Here is a 5,974-nt window from a genome sequence, read left to right on the forward strand (position 1 = left end):
GCGCAGGCGGGGAACGTTGGCTTCCTCCTTCAATGAAGGAAGCAAGCCTCATGTTCGCTTTAAGCTGCCTGGCTGCCGGCCGCCATCTTGGCTGACAGTTAATTTGCATATCTCCCTGATTAGCCAATGGGAAGGGTAGCGGTCGTACGCCAATTACCATGTTTCTCTTTTATTAGTGTAGATTGATAATTACTGCTATGTTGTAATTGCCACCTAGATGATGGTGAATGCACACACATCCTGATTTCAGAGATGTTAACATGTGAGTCTTACAATTTATAAAAATATTATAATTTATAAAATTCAAAGAAACTCAGAAGACAGGAGTTTGTTCAGGAGCTCAAACTCTGCAGTTTCATAAACCAAAAGGACATAAAGCAATAGCTTTGACAGATGTTTGCAATGAATCATCTTTGTTGCCATAAACTTGTAGAAAACTGTTAAAATTGTTACTATAGTGAATACTAAAAGGAAAGTATTTTCAGAACTGCCAGGCCAAACTGATGTTACAGAGAAGTTTTCTCAGAATCCAAGAACTGTAAGTGTGAAAGGAAACCATATGAGGCTTGAATCCATCCATTCTATATCATTCCTGATGTCTAAAATCCATCCAGCTTTTTTAAAAAACGTATTTTTTATTGATTTCAGAGAAGAAGTGAGAGGGGGGAGAGAGATAGAAACATCAATGATGAGAGAGAATTATTGATCAGCTGCCTCCTGCACACCCCCTCCTGGGGATTGAGCCTGCAACCCAGGCATGTGCCCGGACAGGGAATCGAACTGTGACCTCCTAGTTCATAGGTGGATACTCAACCACTGAGCCACACTGGCTGGCCCATCCAGCCTTTTTAAAAAAAATATTCTTCTAGTGTTAGTAAACTCACAATTTTCAAGGGAGGTTTGTCTCATCTTAGGGAAAATCTGCTTGAAGTTCTTATAAATTAAAAAAAAAATCTTGCCTGACCGGTTTGGCTCAGTGGATAGATCGTCGGCCTGCGGACTGAAGGGTCCCAGGTTCGATTCCGGTCAAGGGCATGTACCTTGGTTGCGGGCACATCCCCAGTGGGGAGTGTGCAGGAGGCAGCTGATCAATGTTTCTCTCTCATCAATGTTTCTAACTCTCTATCCCTCTCCTTTCCTCTCTGTAAAAAATCAATAAAATATATTAAAAAAAAAAATCTTGCCCTGGCCTATGTGGCTCAATTGGTTGAGTGTCATCCTGTGTACTGAAAGATCACCAGTTCCATTCTGGTCAGGACACTGAAAAAAAAATCTTACTTCCTTGCCACTCACCTCTTGACCTGAATCTTATCCTTTAAGACCATACTCTCAGAGATAATCATTTTTCATTCCATCACATGCCCCTCCATTTCTGTTTCCCAAGGTTCATCAATTCTGAGGGTCAACAATTTGAACTAAGCTCAGCTGTGTGATTCTTCTGCTGGTCCTACTGGGAATCACTTACACAGCTGCAATCATCTGGCAACTTGACTGGCGCTGGGTGGTCTAAGATGGCCTCACTCACATGTCTAATGGCTATCCTAGCTATCAGCTTCAGATCTCTCCAGATGGTCTTTTGTCCCCAAGAGGTCTAGACTATTTTTCCAACAATGTCAGAACAAGAAAGAGAGCAGCAGCTACAAGGCCTCCAAAGGCCCAGGCTAAGAACTCCCACGAGGACAGTTCTGCCACATTCTATTGGCCAAAACAAAAAACAGTCCAGCTCAGATGAAAGGAGATAGTAAATAGACTCTACTTCTTGTTCAGAGAAGTAGCAAAGTCACAATGCCAAGGGCTGTGTGTACCAGGAGGTACTTAGTATTTTATTTGCATTATCTCACTTTCCTCAACAACATATGGAGTAGGCACTATTATTATGTCATATTAGATATGAATATGACTGATACACTAAACAGGTGGGACTATGTTATAATTGGAAAAACAATTGTCTTTCTTTCCTTCACTTTCCATTCAAACCAGTTATGAAGGGATGAAATCTAGGGCAAGTCTTCAGACTTTTCTGGTCACTCTTAGATAATAAAAAGTCTGCTTTTTAGGCTTCTGAAACAGTTTTGGTAATTAAAATGTTCAGTCTCATGTAAAGGTTGACTTCCAACTTCCCCTTTTGCAGTCATCATAGCACTACGTTCAGGCAAGAATAATCACTGGATGCTAAACATGGATGGTAAAAGTTGTGTTGTTGTTGTTTTTAAATATATTTTTATTGATTTAAGGAGGAAGGGAGAGGAAGAAAGAATAGAAACATCAATGATGAGAGAGAATTACTGATCGGCTGCCTCCTGCACGCCCCCTACTGGGGATCAAGCCCACAACCCAGGCATGTGCCCTGACAAGAATTGAACCATGACCTCCTACTTCATAAGTTCACGCTCAACCACTGAGCCATGCCAGCTGGGCAGCTAGTAAAAGTTTGATGAGATAAAGACTTATATTGTCTTGAAATATCTTCTTTCAAAATAGTTATTCATTACAAATGGGGAAATTGTAACTTTATGGTAGAGAAATCTGGCAGAAGCCACTTTATCCAAATGATCAAAGTTAACCTGAATAATAATGGGACAAGTTGACATCACGTACTTTTTAATGCAGTGTGCTAAGAACACAGCATCAGTTATTAACTATTCCTGGTAAAAATGCAAAATTACAACATAATCATGAGGAAACATCCAATTTTATTATTTTCATAAGTGAAACTTAGCTATGCAAGATTTTTTTTGTAAAGCTTTTGCTACCATCTATAATAATCTATAATAATAAAAACATAATATTCTAATTAGACTGGCCGTCCTTCCAGATGTCCTTCCAGACGACCTTCCAGACAAAGCCAGGGCTGTGAGGGAGGCCTGGGTCCCAGGTGCCAGAGGGAAGCCAGTGCCAGCAGCCGGGGAAAGGAAGGCCTACTCTTGCACGAATTTGTGCATCAGGCCTCTAGTTAGTAATATGAAAAGTTTATACCAAACAACTGTGGCCAGTGCAACTTCAAAATAAATTTTATTTTTCTGCAAAGACCAGAAATTGCTCTTTCTTGAAACCTTCTATTGTTTTGTTTAACTTTTCTAATGCATCTTGTATCTTGTCAAAATTAAAGCCAATACTTTGACAAAGCCTAGGAAGCATTTTCCTCAGGAGTTCAAGAGTGATTTCCTATATGCTTCATCAAGATGTTCAATGTTTGGGCAGATCCAGAGTGTTGTTTGTCATGTTTGATTTGTTCCAAAGAATATCATTCCCATTGACATGATAAAGGCCAACAAATTTGGACAAAGTTTATAAGTCATTTCATGAATGTTTCTGGATTTGGGGCTAAATTATGGTGTATGCACTTCGTTTTCACAATACTTTTATCATAGGATTTGTCATGTATGGAGGGGGGCACAGTCACGGTCATACACCACTACTGCCACAAGGTACACCTGTAACAGGATTTGCTGGTAGAGCACACACAGTCCCCTAAACTCTTATGACCGTATAACATAAGCCTGGCAGTGATGTTTTTAATGCACCTTGGGCAAAGTCCCTGGGGCCTGCCTGAAGCAGTGAGCCAGACCTGCCACACACAGCACCCAAGGAGAAAGGACTCTGTCCCCTCCCAGTGTTCCATACTTATCAACTGGACAAAGAGAGTGTAGGAAAGATCTTGTTTCTTTAAGAAATAAGAATATATCCAGAGATTTCAGGCCTAAGGAGAACACTAAGGAATGTGTAAACCTAGGGCTGCGAGATCTTATACAGAGAGCCTTGGGAATAGCCTTGAAGAATCCCTATCAGCCAGGAACGCTGGCACTAGCCGGCAGCCCAGCTGTCCCTCTGCAGACTGGCTCAGTCCACTGAGCCAGCTCTCTGCTAAGCTACCAAGTGAGGGAGGGGTAATGTGGCTCCAGAGCCATCAGATTTGTTTCTTGGCAGACTTGCCTTCAGTCATCTTTTGAATCAATGCTGAATATTGAAAAGTGTTTCCTCAGTTCTTCACTTAAGCCAAAAGCCTGTACTTTTTTATGACAGGGGTAAGACTATCATAACATTCCTTAACTTCCCACTTTGTTTTCTTCTGATAGTTCACATATGTATCTGTGTGTCTGTATATAATTATTCAATATGACCTTGTACAATCTAGTTAAAGTTGATAATGTAAATATTTGTTTTTATTTTATATGGGATTCCTTCTCTCATTTTACTAATTAACTACCTTATATTGAATTTTCCATCCTAGATAGTGATTAGTATTTATCTGGCCTAAATGTTTAGTTCTTCTAGCTTCAACTTTCAAAATCATTATTCTAAACCTAGAAATATCCCACTGTTTTCTGTAAATGTTGTGTTGTTAAAATAACATCACTTTAAGAGTAATACAATAGCCTGGCCAGTGTGGCTCAGTGGTTGAGTGTCAACCCATAAACCAAAAGGTCACCGGATCGATTCCTGGTCAGGGCACATGTTTTTATCTCTATTCTTCTCCCTTCCCCCCTCTCTCTCTCTTTCTCTCTCTCTCTCTCTCTCTCTCAAATCAATAAAAAAATATAGATTTTTAAAAATTGAGTATTACAATAATGTCCTATATCAGTGTTTATTGTGTTGGTGAATGCTACCATTGTTTGCTGTTTATTCAGTTTTTTCCCAGTTCCAATAACAGCCTGTGTGTTTTTGTGTGTGCCAGTGACATTTCTGTTCTTTTAATCAGGAATCTAAATATTTCCAGTCACAAATACCTTCGTTGGCCAAAGCTGGCCTTGAAAACTGGTTGTGAGCTATGTAACAGTTTAACGAAAGACACAGCCTTTAAATTTAAAATACAAACTACAGGGCGGGGTAGGAGCAGGATGGAGGGGTCAATGGGAAAGAAAGGGGGAACATCTGTAATACTTTCAACAATAAAGATAACTTTTAAAAAATAAAAATTAAGCCCAGCTGGTGTTGCTCAGTGGTTGAGTGTTGACCTATGAACCAGGAGATCACAGTTTGGTTCCCAGTAAGGGCACATGCCCGGGTTGTGGCCCTAATCCCAAGTGGGGGCATGCAGGTTGGCAGCCGATCAATGATTCTCTCTCATCATTGATGTTTCTATCTCTCTCTCTCCCTTCTCTCTAAAATCAATAAAAATATTTTTAAAAATAAAATTAAAATTAAATACAATTCCTATTTTTGTATCTCATTTAAAAGCATTTTGGTGTAAAATGAATTACTAAATTTTCTGCTAAATGAAAAATTGTAATCATTCATTTAAAACAGAAGAATGTAATGGTCACTGTCTAGGATCATTGCTCAATAAACCGTGAATTGCCTCAGGGTTTCTCTTGCTCACTCAACCTACTATTTTCATGTATAATTCTCTATTAATTTTAACTGTTTTGGTCAGTTATTAAATCTTCATTAGTAAAAAATGTGAAATTGCATTAGTAAAGATGTGAACTTGGCCTGTTCAAGCAGAGATTTAAAGAGAATAATTTTGTCCCTGGTTTCATGATATCAATCAGTTATTAAATCTCCATTAAATAAAAAATTTATAATCTCCTATTTAAGAATCTTATGTGGGACACTAGAGGCCCAGTGCACAAAAATCTGTGCACTCAGGTGGGGGGGGGTCCCTCAGCCTGGCCTGTGCCCTCTCGCAGTCTGGGACCCCCTCAGGGGATGACCACCTGCTGGCTTAGGCCTGCTCCCCGGGGGATTGGGCCTAAGCTGGCAGTCAGACATCCCTCTGGCAGCCCGGGAGCCCTCAGGGGATGCCCACTTGCCAGCGGGGAGCAGACCTAAGCTGCAGTCGGACATCCTTAGTGCTGCTGAGGAGGCGGGGGAGGCTCCCGCCACCACCACTGTACTGGCAGCCATCAGCCTGGCTTGTGGCTGAGCAGAGCTCCCCCTGTGGGAGCGCACTGACCACCAGGGGGCAGCTCCTGCATTGAGCGTCTGCCCCCTGGTGGTCAGTGTGTGTCATAGTGACCAGTCATTCCCAGTC

The sequence above is a fragment of the Myotis brandtii genome, unplaced genomic scaffold, assembly GCF_000412655.1.
Source record: "Myotis brandtii unplaced genomic scaffold, ASM41265v1 scaffold374, whole genome shotgun sequence".
Taxonomy (NCBI): domain Eukaryota; kingdom Metazoa; phylum Chordata; class Mammalia; order Chiroptera; family Vespertilionidae; genus Myotis; species Myotis brandtii.